Source organism: Pseudophryne corroboree, chromosome 4, assembly GCF_028390025.1.
Source record: "Pseudophryne corroboree isolate aPseCor3 chromosome 4, aPseCor3.hap2, whole genome shotgun sequence".
NCBI lineage: Eukaryota > Metazoa > Chordata > Amphibia > Anura > Myobatrachidae > Pseudophryne > Pseudophryne corroboree.
This window is the reverse complement of record NC_086447.1, coordinates 763,449,062-763,467,298: the sequence shown is the minus strand read 5'-3', so window position 1 is coordinate 763,467,298 and position 18,237 is coordinate 763,449,062. Positions and strand designations below refer to the sequence as shown.

The following is an 18,237-nucleotide window of genomic DNA, read 5'->3' as shown; positions in this document are numbered from 1 at the left end:
AACTTTGCATTTTTAGTCAGGTATATTATATGTGTATATGCATATACACATTAAATATTATGTCTTTATAATACAAATAAGGAAATTATTTTTTAGGCTAGTTATTTATAAAAGCAATTTTTTTGGATATTTATATATCCATATTTTTAACATATAGATTCCCTTTAATATAGGAGGGGTCCATTTTTAGCTGTTTTTCTCTCTCCTATAGCGAGAAAAAACCCTCCCCCTTTTATATATTATTAGGGTTTTTGAGTATATTTTACTTAGATTATGGGCACTGTTTTATGTTTTATGTTGTATGTTTTATGTCAACTTTTTTGAGCCCTTCTATCAAGTGAACATCACATTTTTTAAGATTAGGGCAGAGCAAGAGGGTGTTCTTTTGAATTGAATTAGGAAGTCCACAGGATGGTGGAACGCATGATGTCATTATGAGTATGGACTTAGTAAATAAAGAATGCCTTGGAACGCAAATAGGAATAGGAAGTTATGGCTAGAGCCCCTATAAAGCAATGGAGAGAGACGGATCGATCATTCTGCAATCCTGACAAAGCCCTACCACAGGCGAAACGTGTTGAGTGCAGAGTACATCGATCCCGAGCAACGCAGTGCAGCGCTATCAGCAGTGGGCACATGATTTCTGCCGGCAGATTCCGGATCTTTTCTTCAGTTTGGGGACAATGCAGCCAAGGATTTTCCCCCCTGAAAGACTTGTTCCTGTATGCCATCATAAGGTATCAACTATACTTATGGGACTATAACAAGTGCAATATAAATGGTCGTGCAGACACACCAATAGTGGCTGGGAAGATGCACATAATTACCATATTGGTGCATATTTATACAGTTCAGATTGTGCTCAATGGGATAACCTCTTTGAACACTATCTCTTTGTGACTGATTAATTTAAAATAGAGGGAGTAAGCCGCGGAATAGCGCATCTCATCTACTAGAGACATCCACAGTGAGTGTATGTACTGGAGACCTTCAAAGTACTGTGGGGCATAGACCCTCTTGCCATAATCTATTTATATCTGTTATATGTCTGTACGTTTTGTGTCCTTTACCGGTAATAGGTAGTTACACCATCATATACCCTTTATTTTATGGTTCATTTATTGGTGTTATTACCACCTGAATTATCAAAAATAAAAATAAAATATAAAGTATATATAAAAAAATAAGCATTCTATTTTTATTTTCTATATTCTGTTTCTTTGCGCTGGGTAAAAATCCTGTGTATTTGATGTTTTCCTTTCAGTGGAGCTAGGTAGTAGCCCCACTCCCTTCAGCAGCATTTTTCAGAATTGATTTATCCTTTCCTATAGCGCAGTGCCAAAACCCTTCTTTTGTGCATTCCAGTGCTGAGCTGAGCTGACCTGTCCACTGTGCCAATCCACTCCAGTGGCTGAGCTGACCTTACCTCTCTTTGTTCACTGTGTCCATCCACTTCAGTGGCTGACCTACAGTACCTGTCCACTTTGTTCTTCCACTCCAGTGGCTGAGCTCAAATACAGTATCTGTCCACTCTAGTGGCTGAGCTAACCTGACCTATCTGTCCATTGTATTAATCCACTCCAGTTTTGAGCTGACATGACCTATCTGTCCATTTTGTCCATCCATTCCAGTGCTGAGCTGACTTGATCAATTTGTCCACTGTGTTCATCCACTACAGTGATGTGCTGAGCTGTCCTACTGCATCTGTCTATCCACTTCAATGCTGAGCTGATATATCTGTCCATCCACTCCAGTGCTGAGCTGACCCATCTGTCCAGTATCCATTCACCTCAGTGCTGAGATGACCTATACAGTATGTCCACTCCAGTACCCTCAAGTCCTTAGTATTGTTAATATTGGCCAAGCTTGTTTACAGTACAGGCAGTTAACAAGTTATGGTTTATTATTGTTTATAGTGCAGGAAACTAGTTATATTACATCTATTGTCTAAGGGCCTAATTCAGCATGGATCGTTGAATTTTTGTGCATGTGTGCATGCCGCTTTGTGCATGCGCGAGGACTTAAACTGCATTCATAGTTTAAGAGCCAGCGTGTACAGCGATGTGAGGGTGTAGTGTTTTGGAGGTTCTGACGCAGCATTGGGACATGTCTGGACCATTTGCGGGGTGGGCCGCGGTGGCTGCATGACATCACATGCAGCCGCTATGACTCAAAATACGTAGGCCTGGCAACTGTCTTCACAGCTAGACTGCAAAGGCAGGGGGCTACCCTTAATATGCGAGCGCTTTGCTGTTTAGCATTTAGAATGCTAGAGAAAGGAGTTGCAGTTTTATGATTTTGTTTCGCAAAACTACAACTCATGCTGAAATAGTCCCTAAAAGTGTCACACTGGTGCTGCACTGTGACTCCACAGAATGTACCCACTGCATACACATAAATAATATAAGCACTGTGAATCCACAGTGTCAGTTGTCATTTGCAAAAAACATTGAAAAAGTAAAAAAGGTTAAAGAATTTTTTTTTACAACTTGTTTGCTGTACCCCACTGCGTTCACATAAATATAAGTGGTGTGACTCTGCAGTGTGAGATGTTATCTGAGAACAAAAAGTAAAACAAAATAGAAAGCTTATAAAAATTGTTGGGTTCTATTGTACAATTTGTGTGTGCTGTACCCCACTGCGACTTTGTCCACATAAATATAAGCAGTGTGACTCCCTGCAATATGAGTTGTCATTTTCAAAAAGAGTAAGTTTTTTTACAAACTTGTTTTGCATTACTTAAGTTGCCCACCCTCCAGTGTGTACTCAGAAAGAGTTTTTAGCAGAGCCGAGTACCTTTTCTGTGATCAGCGCAAGATGCTACTTCCTCATTATGTGGAAAATTCCAGCGGAATGAATTAATATTATGTGAAGATGGTGTGAACACTGATGAGGATGATAATGATGATGACATCTTGCCACTGAAGAGATCAGCACTGTTACCTTAGCTGCCTTGAGCCCATTAGTAGCTTATTTTGCGATACAAACCCTTCACTTTAGCAATAAAAATGGCAGTATCTGTTGCTGAAGTGCTTGGTTTGTCAAACTGTGCATGTCCTGTTTTATATCCAATAAAAGGGGAGATATGACCCAAGGACAATTCCATTATGCACCGCTTTTATTTACTGCCACTGTTGTGGGCCAGTGTTTCATAAATGTGCTATAAACTGGAATGTGTACAGTATGTCCTGCTGCTTTCTGGCTTAGTAACTAGCCAACTCACTGAAGCCTTTGGCCTGATCTGTACATATTGTGAACTGTGAGGTGGTCATAATTGACTGGAAATGGATGTGATTGAGGTTATTAATACTGTAGGAACAAATAAAGGCCCAAGTTATGTGATTTTAGCTGTTTTTATACATTTAAAAAAAATACAGATCCAAAACCAAAACACAAGAGGGCAGTTTTGACAAAACTAAGCTAATACAGATCAAAACCTAAACACAACGGTCAGTGCACAAATCTATTATAAATACATATAGGTAAAGTCATCCTAAGTGAGCAAATCATAATATGTGCTGATAACATGTATTTAACAAATTTTGTTATAAAAAGTGAATATAATGTATTTGCCGATGTTCTGTTGCTTTAAGACAATTGTCATCCAAATATGACTAAATGATTATCATTTTGTTCCCAATAAACTATCTCTGCTGAACGGTATTTTGCATTATTTTTATATTAGATATTTTTATATATACATGTATTATAATGATTGAAGTGTGCAGTGTTACTTCACTGCATTCCCTGAGGTGCCATTTCCTTGAATAGGCTCATGTTTTACATGACATTGTTTCCATAGTAACAAATGTCTAAACTACTATGATAACTGGTACATTTACACATTCTTTGCAATTAAATGTATTTGATAGTTACATTTCAAAACATGGATTTTTATTACAGAACTATAGGTGTCTTTTTAGAACAAACAATGTAAAATTAAATTTTGGGGGGAAAAACCATTGAGGGTTCATTGCTACTTATGCGCTGTTAAAACAACTTTACAGGTAACTGATGCATATAACAAATAGGATGTTTTTTTTACTGTGCTTTTACATTTTTCATGTTCCATTTAAAATCTTAAGGCCCATACACGCTGGGCGATTTTGAGCTGAAAGCAGGTCACTTTTGGTGTGTTGAGCTGCTTTCAGCTCAAAGCCGCCCAGTGTGTATGCACAAGCGATGAGCGGTGAGTGATGATGTGCGCTCCCGCTTCATTGCTGGCGGCCGCTGTTCATCTACTGGTATTACCTCTAATTCCCATGTAGCTCTGCCCCCGTTCCATGCAGCTCTGCCTACAGTTCCATGTAGCTCCGCCCCATTTTCCTGCCGAATGCTAACACTGTCAGGGGGGAAGGATGGGAGGTCGCTGCGCTGCAAACTGTCAGCGCTGCTGCCTGTCAGTGTGACAGGTACAGCTGACAGCAGCAGGGGGGACAGGGCAGCGCCGCAGCAGGGATGTAGAGCAAGGAGAGCACCTCTCCAACCTGGCATCTACCTGCTCTGCATCCATTTGCTGAGCGGGTAGCGCCAGGCCTGCTTGGTAGCTATATTGTACTGAGAAGAATCCAGGCCAGAGAGCTTGAACGTGAGAAGGCCGTATAGCCTGAATGTCAGTAGGTTGGAGCCTGTGACAGGACTGGGACTTTGTAAGACTTCATGTTTGCAGATTAGCTGCCAAAGGTGTGTTGTATAATTGAATGCTGAAAGTAAAGCACCATTTCATTTATTCACCTGAAAGGCTGTGTTGGATGCTGTTTGAGCTCATAAACACTGCAAAAATTCACCCCTCTTCTCAGCTCATCACAGTACTTAAACATTTCATGAATCTTAACTGACAAATATTCTTCTACAGTATGCAATGGATTTTATTCATTTTTTAAATTATTATTGTATTTTATTTTTATATTTTTCAGTGTGCTGATATTCTGTACTTTTAATGAGATACTTGGACAGTCATTTCTAACAGGCCCTACACACTGGCCGATTTGTTTGAAATATATGAACGATCTCGTTCATAAATGAACGAGAACTCGTTCATATCTTTCAGTGTGGAGGCTCCAGCGATGAACGATGCGCGGCCCCGCGCTCATTCATCCCTGGTCCCCCGTCGGCTGTGCATGCAGGCCAATATGGACGATCTCGTCCATATTTGCCTGCACTTCAATGGAGCCGCGTGACGGGGGGAGTGAAGAAACTTCACTCCCCCCGTCACTGCCCCCCCACCTCCGGGTCGCTCGTCGACCGTATCCGCCGTCGGGCAGCTCGGCGGCGGATCGGCCAGTGTGTAGGGCCCTTTAGACAACCCAAATCATCTGGAAGTAAATTTTTCCCTGGTACATAGAGTAACCATTAATGATAGTTAGAAAAATTTTGAGCAACAATAATGTAGCACAGTGGTTCCCAAGTACTTATCTGGAGAAATAAGTATGGGGGTGTACTGATTGATTTTTCAAAGGTACACTAAAAAAAATTCTTACCTCTGTAATGAGAAAAGCTAGTGTAAAACATGATATTGCTGCTAAAGGTTGTCATATTAATTATTAATGATGTGTAAATAATCTTATGTATTTTTCTCATAAGCATAAATAAAACACAGCAAAAAATATATAAAAAAATAAGCTTTTTTTGCCAATTAATTTGCACTGCGGTGCGAATGGGTTGGAAATGCTCATCGCCCGCAATGCACACGCGCGTTGTTGCCCAGATACAGCCGTCGCCGGGCAACGACCAAAAGAAAGAAGAAAGTGATCGCTAGCAAGATCGCAAGAAGTTTAACAGGGGGGAGGTGTTCCGGGACGGATACTCACCGTTTTCCAGGTGTAGAGATCCCAACGCAGGCGTGTCCTTGCGTTTGGAGGGCGGTTGTCTGACGTCAATTCCGGGAACTTCATCGCTGGATCCAATGCACAGGGTAAGTAACTGCAGGGCTAGTCTTGTTCTGCACAAAAATTTTTTAGCATTGCAGGGCTGCACAAGCAATCGCAGCCCTGCTATGCTAAAATACACTCCCCCATCTAGTTGATTGCAGGAGCAGCAAAAAGTTGCTACATACGATCAACTCAGAATGACCCCAATGTGTGATGTTAGGAAAAACAACTAATAGCCAATTTAAATGTACTGTATAAAACAGAAATTGTGTAAGTGTTGTAATCCAAGCAGTGGCGTCATGAGGTGGGTGCGGGGGGTGCGGCCCGCACCCGGGTGTCACCCTTCAATAGGGTGACACCAAAACGAGCCGCGCACTCACACGCACCCCCATCCCCTGACATGAGAAACACTGGTCCACGGCTGAGACCATACCCCCTCCTTCCAGGCCCCGCCTCCTAAAGTCCGACACTCTCACCTGTTTAGTGAGATCAGCAGGCAGCGCAGTACAGAGCCGTGCAGGCAGTGCAGTGGCCGACCCTCCCCTTTCCTCCAGAGTCCGGACACTCTCTCCTCACTCGGGTCCTGAGCCTGACACACACAAGCTCCGCCTCCCACACTATACTACAGGAGGAAGGAGCTGCTGGTGATGTGCTGCATGATGCCAGCCAGGTAACTTCTATAAATGCTCCATGATTAGCAGAATCGATTTATGAGGTGTGTGTGTGTGTATGAGGCTGAATGTGTTAATGGGCATTGGGATGTAGAAATTGTTGGGTTACTGAGTGTTAGGTGGGGGGGGGGGGAGCTAATTGGGGCTGTGTTAATGTAGTATGGGTGCCGCTTGTGACTGTAGTATGAGTGCTGTGTGAGCATAGTATGGGTGCCACTGTGTGAATGTAGTATGGGTGCTATGTGAGAGTAGTATGGGTGCCAATGTGTGAGTGTAGTATGGGTGCTGTGTGAGCGTAGTATGGGTGCAGCTGTGTGAGTGTAGTATGGGTGCTGTGTAGTATGGGTGCCGATGTGTGAGTGTAGTATGGGTGCTGTGTAGTATGGGTGCTGCTGTGTGAGTGTAGTATGGGTGCTGTGTGAATGAAGTGTGGGTGCTGTGTAAGAGTAGTATGGGTGCTGTGTAGTATGGGTGCTGTGTGAGCGTAGTATGGGTGCCGGTGTGAGTGTAGTATGGGTGCTGTGTGAGCGTAGTATGGGTGCCGATGTGTGAGTGTAGTATGGGTGCTGTGTGAGCGTAGTATGGGTGCTGCTGTGTGAGCGTAGTATGGGTGCCGCTGTGTTAGTGTAGTATGGGTGCCGCTGTGTGAGTAGTATGGGTGCCGCTGTGTGAGTGTAGTATGGGTGCTGTGTAGTATGGGTGCCGATGTGTGAGTAGTATGGGTGCTGCTGTGTGAGTGTAGTATGGGTGCTGTGTGAATGAAGTGTGGGTGCTGTGTAAGAGTAGTATGGGTGCTGTGTAGTATGGGTGCTGTGTGAGCGTAGTATGGGTGCCGGTGTGAGTGTAGTATGGGTGCTGTGTGAGCGTAGTATGGGTGCCGATGTGTGAGTGTAGTATGGGTGCTGTGTGAGCGTAGTATGGGTGCCGCTGTGTGAGCGTAGTATGGGTGCCGCTGTGTGAGTGTAGTATGGGTGCCGCTGTGTGAGTAGTATGGGTGCCGCTGTGTGAGTAGTATGGGTGCCGCTGTGTGAGCGTAGTATGGGTGCTGCTGTGTGAGTGTAGTATGGGTGCCGCTGTGTGAGCGTAGTATGGGTGCTGGTGTGTGAGCGTAGTATGGGTGCTGCTGTGTGAGTGTAGTATGGGTGCTGATGTGTGAGCGTAGTATGGGTGCTGTGTGAGCGTAGTATGGGTGCCGCTGTGTGAGAGTAGTATGGGTGCTGCTGTGTGAGCGTAGTATGGGTGCTGCTGTGTGAGCGTAGTATGGGTGCTGCTGTGTGAGCGTAGTATGGGTGCTGCTGTGTGAGCGTAGTATGTGTGCTGCTGTGTGAGTGAAGTATGAGTGCTGCTGTGAGCGTAGAGTGGGTGCTGCTGTGTGAGCGTAGTATGGGTGCTGTGTGAGCGTAGAGTGGGTGCTGCTGTGTGAGCGTAGTATGGGTGCTGTGTGAGCGTAGTATGGGTGCTGCTGTGTGAGCGTAGTATGGGTGCTGTGTGAGCGTAGTATGGGTGCTGCTGTGTGAGCGTAGTATGGGTGCTGTGTGAGTGTAGTATGGGTGCTGCTGTGTGAGCGTAGTATGGGTGCTGTGTGAGTGTAGTATGGGTGCTGCTGTGTGAGCGTAGTATGGGTGCTGTGTGAGCATAGAGTGGGTGCTGCTGTGTGAGCGTAGTATGTGTGTGAGCGTAGTATGGGTGCTGTTTGAGCGTAGTATGGGTGCTGCTGTGTGAGCGTAGTATGGGTGCTGTGTGAGCGTAGTATGGGTGCTGCTGTGTGAGCGTAGTATGTGTGTGAGCGTAGTATGGGTGCTGTGAGCGTAGTATGGGTGCTGTGTGAACGTAGTATGGGTGCTGCTGTGTGAGCGTAGTATGGGTGCTGTGTGAGTGTAGTGTGGGTGCTGCTGTGAGGGAAGCTTTATGGGAGCTGAAAGGGTGGGTGGATGAATGTGCTAATGGGTGTTGGGAGGAGGGATTGATAATTAATTGGGGAGAGATGGGGTAATGGATGTACGTGGATGGAGTGCTTCAGTAATGGGTTCTTGGACAGGGATATGTTTGCGGTTGCTGTGTAGGGGAGATTAATCAGTGCCACCACCAAGTACATCTAATGCCACCTCTAAGACACCACATGATACCACATATCCCCACATGTCACCACCAAGATGCCACATTTCACCACAACACCACAATTCACCACATGACACCACATTTCAATACATGATACCCCATATCCCCACATGTCACCACATGACACCACATTTCAATACATGATACCCCATATCCCCACATGTCACCACATGACACCACATTTCAATACATGATACCCCATATCCCCACATGTCACCACATGACACCACATTTCAATACATGATACCCCATATCCCCACATGTCACCACATGACACCACATTTCAATACATGATACCCCATATCCCCACATGTCACCACATGACACCACATTTCAATACATGATACCCCATATCCCCACATGTCACCACATGACACCACATTTCACCAGCTGAGCTGCGGTTTAGAACGCTGCTCATGTATTCCTATGGGTGCTTGTACTTAGACGCACACGTGCACCCTAGTCGTGATTGACGCAAATATGCCAAGCTGCAGGATGGAAGTGTGTAGGGGCAGGGCAATTAAAGGAAGGCTCTTGATACAACCCATGATGCAGATCACACCACCACACCACACCACTGGTCATGCCCCCCACATCACTAGTCACATCCCCTGTGGCAGCACACAATAGGCCTTTCATGAATTTCAGCTCCAGGCCCATGTGAACCTTAATCTGGCACTGGCTATGACATCAGTCTTCGTGATGTTACCATGCCCGCCAGCGCCGCTAGCAATACTGGGAGGGAGAAGTGGGAGGAGACTGCATTCTGTAGTGCTGCCGCTGCATTACAATAGGGAGGACCTGTAATGCAGTGTGCAGTTCATTGAACTTGGAGTCTCCTGCTGGCTGCTGCTGTCACTCCCTGGCTGGCTGTCAGTCGTTTCAGCTGCCAGTTTGGAGCAGCAGAGCGTACCGTAGCACGCTCCCACTACACAGACAGAAATAGAACGCCTCAATTGTGGACGCAGACAGCGGGAGAGTGATGCTCCCACTGCCAAGAGCAGTAAGGGGGAATAATAAGGGGTAGTGGGAAGCAGTGCTCCAGCTACCCGTAATTTTTGCTTTAATATTTGGGTCGCTAGCGGGTGCGTGTGTATGCACTCATCCATGACTATTGACATATCAGTGGATTTTGGGCCTAATTCAGCATCAGTAGTAGTTTTGCTAAAAGTAGCAAAACTACAACTGCTTTCTCTAGCATGTGGGGAGGGCTCCCCAGCACAGGTTAAGGGCACCCCACATGCCAAGTCCGCCCCCCCCCGCTGATATGCGAGCGCATTGCTATACATAGATGCGCTCGCATTTTAAGGGTAGCCCTCTCCCTCCGCAGCCTAGCTGTAAAGGCAGTCGCCTGGCCGCCATCTTTTGGGTCGCAGCGGCTGCGTGTGCTGTCATGCAGCCACTGCAGCCTGCCCCACATATGGTCCAGAAACGTCTGCGTTGTCCGGACCACGCCCCTGAAACGGTGCATCGACGCCCCGTCACCACCCCCCGCCAAGATTCCGTGTGGTATAATATGGGAGGAAGTACGTGGGGGGTGACACCATGAGTTACCACACCGGGTGACACCAACCCTAGTGACGCCTCTGAATCCAAGCATGACTTTCCAGACAGTTTGTGATGACTGATCTTAATAAATCTAACACCAGCAATTGCCTAGTTGCCTAATTAGAATTCTAATGTCAGGTTTGGGCTCTGTTTACAGATTTTCAAAGTTTACTGAAAAATCTACAGTATATGCACACAGCTCACACAGGGCAGGGGGGGGGGGGGGGTGTTCTGAGAGCCCCCCTGACAGACCAAATAGTTTTTTTCATGTAAAGGAGCAGCTGCCGCTGCCCATAATTTCAGCCCCATCCCTGGCATTTGGCCCCACCCACTTTCAAAGTCCCACACACTTGTCTTTGCAGCTGCTATAATCTTCACACTGCCTCAGTCCCTCCACTTGCTGCTGCTTCATATTACTCAGCCCACTGTCAGATTCCTGGTGGCACTTGTAAGTGCTTAATAAAGCCAGGTTTTTAAAGTTTAGACTGTTTCAAAATACAGTACTTATATTAGAGATGAGCGGGTTCGGTTCCTCGGAATCCGAACCCGCCCGAACTTCAGTTTTTTATACACGGGGCCGAGCGACTCGGATCTTCCCGCCTTGCTCGGTTAACCCGAGCGCGCCCGAACGTCATCATCCCGCTGTCGGATTCTCGCGAGGCTCGGATTCTATCGCGAGACTCGGATTCTATATAAGGAGCCGCGCGTCGCCGCCATTTTCACACGTGCATTGAGATTGATAGGGAGAGGACGTGGCTGGCGTCCTCTCCGTTTATAGAGATTCGAGAAGAGAGTGAGACAGAGAGAGACACAGTAGTAATTTGGGGAGCATTAGGAGGAGTACTACTACTACTACTAGTACTTGCTGAAGTGATAGAGAGAGATAGTGTGACTGTATTATCTGACTTGTGGGGGAGACACTGACAGTGGGGAGCAGTTAGAGTCTGAGAGCAGGACTCTGGACTCAGGAGTACATATAACGTACAGTGCACACTTTTGCTGCTAGAGTGCCAGCCACACTGCCATTGTTTGTGACCACACTGTGACCACCAGTATAATATATATTGTGATTGTCTGCTTAGGACTCAGGAGTACTACTTGCAAGTTGCTGATAGTGTGACCAGTGACCTGACCACCAGTTTAATAATCACCACCAGTTTTTGAGTTTAATATATATTATATATATATATAATTGTATATAATATATATATAATATTGTATACCACCTAGCACCTACCCGTGTTTTTTTTTTTTCTTTCTTCTTTATACATACTACTATAGTAGCTTACTGTAGCAGTCTGCGGTGCTGCTGAGCTGACAGTGTCCAGCAGGTCCGTCATCAGTCATTACATAATAAATATATAATATATACCTGTCCGGCTGCAGTACTAGTGATATTATATATACATTATATATTGATTTCATCTCATTATCATCCAGTCTATATTATCAGCAGACACAGTACGTTAGTCCACGGCTGTAGCTACCTCTGTGTCGGCACTCGGCAGTCCATCCATAATTGTATACCACCTACCCGTGGTTGTTTTTTTTTTCTTTCTTCTTTATACATACTACTATAGTAGCTTACTGTAGCAGTCTGCGGTGCTGCTGAGCTGACAGTGTCCAGCAGGTCCGTCATCAGTCATTACATAATAAATATATAATATATACCTGTCCGGCTGCAGTACTAGTGATATTATATATACATATATATTGATTTCATCTCATTATCATCCAGTCTATATTATCAGCAGACACAGTACGTTAGTCCATGGCTGTAGCTACCTCTGTGTCGGCACTCGGCAGTCCATCCATAATTGTATACCACCTACCCGTGGTTGTTTTTTTTTTCTTTCTTCTTTATACATACTACTATAGTAGCTTACTGTAGCAGTCTGCGGTGCTGCTGAGCTGACAGTGTCCAGCAGGTCCGTCATCAGTCATTACATAATAAATATATAATATATACCTGTCCGGCTGCAGTACTAGTGATATTATATATACATATATATTGATTTCATCTCATTATCATCCAGTCTATATTATCAGCAGACACAGTACGTTAGTCCACGGCTGTAGCTACCTCTGTGTCGGCACTCGGCAGTCCATCCATAATTGTATACCACCTACCCGTGGTTGTTTTTTTTTTCTTTCTTCTTTATACATACTACTATAGTAGCTTACTGTAGCAGTCTGCGGTGCTGCTGAGCTGACAGTGTCCAGCAGGTCCGTCATCAGTCATTGCATAATAAATATATAATATATACCTGTCCGGCTGCAGTACTAGTGATATTATATATACATATATATTGATTTCATCTCATTATCATCCAGTCTATATTATCAGCAGACACAGTACGTTAGTCCACGGCTGTAGCTACCTCTGTGTCGGCACTCGGCAGTCCATCCATAATTGTATACCACCTACCCGTGGTTGTTTTTTTTTTCTTTCTTCTTTATACATACTACTATAGTAGCTTACTGTAGCAGTCTGCGGTGCTGCTGAGCTGACAGTGTCCAGCAGGTCCGTCATCAGTCATTACATAATAAATATATAATATATACCTGTCCGGCTGCAGTACTAGTGATATTATATATATATACATATATATTGATTTAATCTCATTATCATCCAGTCTATATTATCAGCAGACACAGTACGTTAGTCCACGGCTGTAGCTACCTCTGTGTCGGCACTCGGCAGTCCATCCATAATTGTATACCACCTACCCGTGGTTGTTTTTTTTTTCTTTCTTCTTTATACATACTACTATAGTAGCTTACTGTAGCAGTCTGCGGTGCTGCTGAGCTGACAGTGTCCAGCAGGTCCGTCATCAGTCATTACATAATAAATATATAATATATACCTGTCCGGCTGCAGTACTAGTGATATTATATATACATATATATTGATTTCATCTCATTATCATCCAGTCTATATTATCAGCAGACACAGTACGTTAGTCCACGGCTGTAGCTACCTCTGTGTCGGCACTCGGCAGTCCATCCATAATTGTATACCACCTACCCGTGGTTGTTTTTTTTTTCTTTCTTCTTTATACATACTACTATAGTAGCTTACTGTAGCAGTCTGCGGTGCTGCTGAGCTGACAGTGTCCAGCAGGTCCGTCATCAGTCATTACATAATAAATATATAATATATACCTGTCCGGCTGCAGTACTAGTGATATTATATATACATATATATTGATTTCATCTCATTATCATCCAGTCTATATTATCAGCAGACACAGTACGTTAGTCCATGGCTGTAGCTACCTCTGTGTCGGCACTCGGCAGTCCATCCATAATTGTATACCACCTACCCGTGGTTGTTTTTTTTTCTTTCTTCTTTATACATACTACTATAGTAGCTTACTGTAGCAGTCTGCGGTGCTGCTGAGCTGACAGTGTCCAGCAGGTCCGTCATCAGTCATTACATAATAAATATATAATATATACCTGTCCGGCTGCAGTACTAGTGATATTATATATACATATATATTGATTTCATCTCATTATCATCCAGTCTATATTATCAGCAGACACAGTACGTTAGTCCACGGCTGTAGCTACCTCTGTGTCGGCACTCGGCAGTCCATCCATAATTGTATACCACCTACCCGTGGTTGTTTTTTTTTTCTTTCTTCTTTATACATACTACTATAGTAGCTTACTGTAGCAGTCTGCGGTGCTGCTGAGCTGACAGTGTCCAGCAGGTCCGTCATCAGTCATTACATAATAAATATATAATATATACCTGTCCGGCTGCAGTACTAGTGATATTATATATATATACATATATATTGATTTCATCGCATTGTCATCCAGTCTATATTATCAGCAGACACAGTACGTTAGTCCACGGCTGTAGCTACCTCTGTGTCGGCACTCGGCAGTCCATCCATAATTGTATACCACCTACCCGTGGTTGTTTTTTTTTTCTTTCTTCTTTATACATACTACTATAGTAGCTTACTGTAGCAGTCTGCGGTGCTGCTGAGCTGACAGTGTCCAGCAGGTCCGTCATCAGTCATTACATAATAAATATATAATATATACCTGTCCGGCTGCAGTACTAGTGATATTATATATACATATATATTGATTTCATCTCATTATCATCCAGTCTATATTATCAGCAGACACAGTACGTTAGTCCACGGCTGTAGCTACCTCTGTGTCGGCACTCGGCAGTCCATCCATAATTGTATACCACCTACCCGTGGTTGTTTTTTTTTTCTTTCTTCTTTATACATACTACTATAGTAGCTTACTGTAGCAGTCTGCGGTGCTGCTGAGCTGACAGTGTCCAGCAGGTCCGTCATCAGTCATTACATAATAAATATATAATATATACCTGTCCGGCTGCAGTACTAGTGATATTATATATACATATATATTGATTTCATCTCATTATCATCCAGTCTATATTATCAGCAGACACAGTACGTTAGTCCATGGCTGTAGCTACCTCTGTGTCGGCACTCGGCAGTCCATCCATAATTGTATACCACCTACCCGTGGTTGTTTTTTTTTATTTCTTCTTTATACATACTACTATAGTAGCTTACTGTAGCAGTCTGCGGTGCTGCTGAGCTGACAGTGTCCAGCAGGTCCGTCATCAGTCATTACATAATAAATATATAATATATACCTGTCCGGCTGCAGTACTAGTGATATTATATATACATATATATTGATTTCATCTCATTATCATCCAGTCTATATTATCAGCAGACACAGTACGTTAGTCCACGGCTGTAGCTACCTCTGTGTCGGCACTCGGCAGTCCATCCATAATTGTATACCACCTACCCCTGGTTGTTTTTTTTTTCTTTCTTCTTTATACATACTACTATAGTAGCTTACTGTAGCAGTCTGCGGTGCTGCTGAGCTGACAGTGTCCAGCAGGTCCGTCATCAGTCATTACATAATAAATATATAATATATACCTGTCCGGCTGCAGTACTAGTGATATTATATATACATATATATTGATTTCATCTCATTATCATCCAGTCTATATTATCAGCAGACACAGTACGTTAGTCCACGGCTGTAGCTACCTCTGTGTCGGCACTCGGCAGTCCATCCATAATTGTATACCACCTACCCGTGGTTGTTTTTTTTTTCTTTCTTCTTTATACATACTACTATAGTAGCTTACTGTAGCAGTCTGCGGTGCTGCTGAGCTGACAGTGTCCAGCAGGTCCGTCATCAGTCATTACATAATAAATATATAATATATACCTGTCCGGCTGCAGTACTAGTGATATTATATATATATATACATATATATTGATTTCATCGCATTATCATCCAGTCTATATTATCAGCAGACACAGTACGTTAGTCCACGGCTGTAGCTACCTCTGTGTCGGCACTCGGCAGTCCATCCATAATTGTATACCACCTACCCGTGGTTGTTTCTTTTTTCTTTCTTCTTTATACATACTACTATAGTAGCTTACTGTAGCAGTCTGCGGTGCTGCTGAGCTGACAGTGTCCAGCAGGTCCGTCATCAGTCATTACATAATAAATATATAATATATACCTGTCCGGCTGCAGTACTAGTGATATTATATATATATACATATATATTGATTTCATCGCATTATCATCCAGTCTATATTATCAGCAGACACAGTACGTTAGTCCACGGCTGTAGCTACCTCTGTGTCGGCACTCGGCAGTCCATCCATAATTGTATACCACCTACCCGTGGTTGTTTTTTTTTTCTTTCTTCTTTATACATACTACTATAGTAGCTTACTGTAGCAGTCTGCGGTGCTGCTGAGCTGACAGTGTCCAGCAGGTCCGTCATCAGTCATTACATAATAAATATATAATATATACCTGTCCGGCTGCAGTACTAGTGATATTATATATACATATATATTGATTTCATCTCATTATCATCCAGTCTATATTATCAGCAGACACAGTACGTTAGTCCACGGCTGTAGCTGCCTCTGTGTCGGCACTCGGCAGTCCATCCATAATTGTATACCACCTACCCGTGGTTGTTTTTTTTTTCTTTCTTCTTTATACATACTACTATAGTAGCTTACTGTAGCAGTCTGCGGTGCTGCTGAGCTGACAGTGTCCAGCAGGTCCGTCATCAGTCATTACATAATAAATATATAATATATACCTGTCCGGCTGCAGTACTAGTGATATTATATATACATATATATTGATTTAATCTCATTATCATCCAGTCTATATTATCAGCAGACACAGTACGTTAGACCACGGCTGTAGCTACCTCTGTGTCGGCACTCGGCAGTCCATCCATAAGTATACTAGTATTCATCCATCTCCATTGTTTACCTGAGGTGCCTTTTAGTTGTGCCTATTAAAATATGGAGAACAAAAATGTTGAGGTTCCAAAATTAGGGAAAGATCAAGATCCACTTCCACCTCGTGCTGAAGCTGCTGCCACTAGTCATGGCCGAGACGATGAAATGCCAACAACGTGGTCTGCCAAGGCCGATGCCCAATGTCATAGTACAGAGCATATAAAATCCAAAACACCAAATATCAGTAAAAAAAGGACTCCAAAATCTAAAATAAAATTGTCGGAGGAGAAGCGTAAACTTGCCAATATGCCATTTACCACACGGAGTGGCAAGGAACGGCTGAGGCCCTGGCCTATGTTCATGGCTAGTGGTTCAGCTTACTATATGGAAAATGTGGTCTTAGGAAAAGAACGAAAGACAAAGAGCTGCTATATGTCTTTTCCAGGGCACACTTTGAAAAATATATGATTAGTTATAAAAATGTGGGTGAATTAATACGTAACTTTTATTGTGATATACTTACTAAGAGGGAGGAAGCGAATAAACAAATTTGAGGCGAAAAAATGTTTGTTTAGGAGGGCGAAAATATGTTTACTCCCTTTATGTATCAAACAAAGAAAATTTTTCCTTTTGTTTCTGAATTGAATAGATATTAATTGGAGTAATTAGGCTCCATGGGGTTGAGTTATGCCATACCTGAGTTATCAAGTCAAACAGAAGACCCGAAAGTGCACACAGAGCTGGAACGGCTTATTGATATGAGAATAAAATACCTACGGTACCTAGTATTCCCTGGTGGTCTCCCAACCGGGTACTGACCAGGCCCTGCAGTGTATGGCTTCCAAGATCAGACGAGGTTGGGCATACTCAGTGCGGTTTGACCGTAGGTGAGTGAGTCTCAAATTATATGCAGTCAATTCCAGTGTGTGGTTATTTCGGGCAAATATAATAACTGAGATGCTCTAATGATAATTGCTCCCCTAAAAATGTAAGGGGAGATGAGGATGGTACTGTGCAGTGGAAAAATAGACCTTTTTCAATTTGGTATTTGTTTAAACCCTTATAGGGATCTATCATTAGTGATCCCTAAGGGATGGTGTCTCCACTGAGTATTCGTGAAAAGTCACATCACAGCTATGTATTCAAATCGCATAAAATATATCACATTTCTCAAAAAATAATAATAATGACATATGCTGTTAGTTGTGCTTGGTATCAGAATAGCAGTGACACTTACTAGATAAATCAAATAACCCCTTGAAATGAGCACAAATGGTATTTACAGCTACATGCTGATAGTCCGTCTGTGTATAGAAAAAATGTGTTAGCCCCACTGTGTCCTTGAGTTTGCTAAGGCACAGTGGAGGAACACTGTGCTCATATAGGGACCCCCCTGGTGGAAAAATGAAAAAACTGATTGCGGTGTTTAAATTAGCTGGGTACCTCGCTGGGTTGTATATTTCAAACCTTTTGTCCAGATGTCTGTACACATTGGTGGGCAGTGCAAGATCCGAGGCGTCCAGTGGGTATGAGTAGCAGTTTTTCAGCCAGGGAGGATCCGGGTTGTGGAGCCGATGTTCACGGTCCGCGCAACCGGAAGTTCGGGCGCCGGGACCGGAAGTGAACGTACGTTTCGCTCTGGGAGCTTGATCACCTGATCGCCTGCTCCCAGAGCTCACAGCCGCCTTATTTATGTTAATATCCAGCCTACCAGGCACTGAAGTG

At 43.6% G+C, this 18,237-nt stretch overlaps 1 pseudogene; it reads right to left on the bottom strand.

Moving 5' to 3' along the window:
• Positions 1–17,282: 17,282 nt before the first annotated feature.
• On the bottom strand, positions 17,283–17,401 carry LOC134912622 (5S ribosomal RNA; annotated as a pseudogene).
• Between the last annotated feature and the right edge of the window lie 836 nt (positions 17,402–18,237).